This window comes from Priapulus caudatus, unplaced genomic scaffold (assembly GCF_000485595.1).
Source record: "Priapulus caudatus unplaced genomic scaffold, Priapulus_caudatus-5.0.1 Scaffold560, whole genome shotgun sequence".
Taxonomy (NCBI): Eukaryota; Metazoa; Priapulida; class Priapulimorpha; order Priapulimorphida; family Priapulidae; genus Priapulus; species Priapulus caudatus.
The window spans coordinates 117,185-119,611 of NW_014577621.1; positions in this window are offsets into that span (position 1 = coordinate 117,185).

Sequence of the window (2,427 nt, forward strand, 5' to 3'; positions counted from 1 at the left end):
GAAAACATAACCTCCTTGGCGGGGGTAATAATAAGCTATCTGTCCAGCTCTACAGCCACGACGCCTGAAGTCAACCGATTAAATTGACTACATCACGAATCTCCTGAAAGTAATAGTTGTAACATTACTTGTTTCTTTTTTTTGGAACAGCCTTTTCGTGGAACTCGTATTCGGTGCAGTGCGCGACTACACAATGTGCTTTTTCGATGCTGTTGCTCACGCTCACAGAGAATCAATGCTAGCTCGCTTTCTCCAGGAGGTAAACGTAAATCACATGTTCACCTACTAAAACTCGAAAAAGCTGGGCTTAAAGTTGTAAAACTTTTTAGTTGAACTATCGTTATATCAGCCAACACCGAACATCGGAACTAGGTGATGGGGTAAATTCAGGTAACATGAGTGTATTTAGGACGCAGAACGTGGTTTAGCCCACATGAATCTTTTTAAGCTGACTTTTGGCTCTTTAATTGAAAAACGAACCGCTCCAGTAGCAACAGTATTTTAACAATGTCTTCCGTACGGTGTTTTCCGTACAGTGTCACACCTCTATATTTAAGATTACCACCGATGAACAGCATACGGAACTGTCTACTACTATAGCTTACCTGCTATAAATTAAATAAATAAATTTTATTTATTTATTAACCTGCGGGCAGGTAAAGGTAACTTACCTCAGGTACCACAGTAACCTCAGGTACCTCAGGTAAGGTAAATGTAACTTACCTCAGGTATCTCAGTAACCTCAGGTACCTCAGGTAAGGTAAAGGTAACTTACCTCAGGTACCACAGTAACCTCAGGTACCTCAGGTAATAGTAAAGATAACTTACCTCAGGTACCACAGTAACCTCAGGTACCTCAGGTAAGGTAAATGTTAGTAGAGAGGGAATTAACTTTACACTACAGGTGAACCACATGATAACCACTAGGTTAGCCCTGTCCACAATAAGGTAAGGTAGAGTGGGTAATAACTTATAACCTCAGGTACCTTGGCCACAGAGAAACGCATGACGCTCAGGTAATAGTAAGTAACTACCTCAAGTAATCGTCAGTAACCTCACAGTGACCTCTGAAGTAATAGAAAAAGGTAACCTTACAGCTCAGCGTAACCGGACAGTAACCTCAGGATACTCAGGCTAACTGGTCACAAGGTAACTACCTCAGGACCACAGTAAAGCCTCCAGGTAGTCTCGTCAGGTAAGCGTAAAGCGGTAACTAGTCGGCCCACCACACACCCACCCTCGGCATTCGCAGAGCTTAATGCAATTAACAACATTCAGCACCATATAATAGTTATAATATTATAACTTAAATAACAGGAGTATACCCCTAATATAGCATACCCTGCTATAAACTAGCCTGCTCAATAAAGTTCAAATGAAATTTATAAAATTTAATATATTTACCCTGTGGCGCAGGAAAATGGCCTACTATAGCTCAAGAGTGAACTATCATCACTAGAGCCTCTATTAATGAACTCTATTAATAGAGCTTAGTGCTGGAACAGCGTCCACCACGTTCCCCACCCACTCGACACCACGCGCGCGAACTAGCAACACAAAATCTCTCGATGTACTTCACAACACCCGGACATCAGACGACAAGCCTTCGACAATCAACTGTCTAGCTAATCCCAACCGTGAAAGTGACGGGACGGTTATGAGTGACTAGCTAAATGATCAAGCATAATTGAACTCAATATTTAATGCAGGCACGAAATCTCTGCTGGGCTGTCGTGAAATGATGCAGATGAAAACAAACCCGCATTTAGCAATACTGGCGCATGCGGACGACGAACTGGGCTGTCCGTTGCTGAAGAAATCGTCACGACGGTAACTGCTTAGGCGCCCCTTGTTGTCGACAGGAACACGCACGGTTGCTTTTACGTACTCACCGGATTTTAGCCATCCTGAACAGAGGCTCTGTCTTTCAACTCTGTATCTCTCTTCTCTCTGTCTGATCCTGTGTGTGTGCGTTCTCTTCTCGCGATCTTCTCCCACTCTTCTCTTCCTCGTGCCGCTGCGTGCGTGATGTATGTGTTCTGACGTGACCCGCGGAATTATGGTGTGCGTCGTACTTCCGTATGCGTGCGTGATTGTGTGTGCAATTGTGGCCCAGTACGGTCGTGCTTATGTATGCGCGTGTTGGATGTGTGTACGTTGCGTGTGCGAGTGTAACCGTGTTGATGATGTTGTACGTGCGTGTCGCCTTACTGGTGTGTCTGTGTGTGTTTGGATGCGTCGTGTGCGTTTAGAGTGTTGTGTGTGTGTGTAGTTGATGTGGCGGAGTACCGTAGCTGTACGCTTGCGTGTGCGTGGCGTGTGCGCGTTGAGAGCCGCGTCGCAGCGTGCCAGCGTGCCTGCGTGCGGCGTGCGTGCGTGCGTACAGGTGAGCTGCGTGCGTGTGTGTCGTGGAGAGCAGCGGTCTTC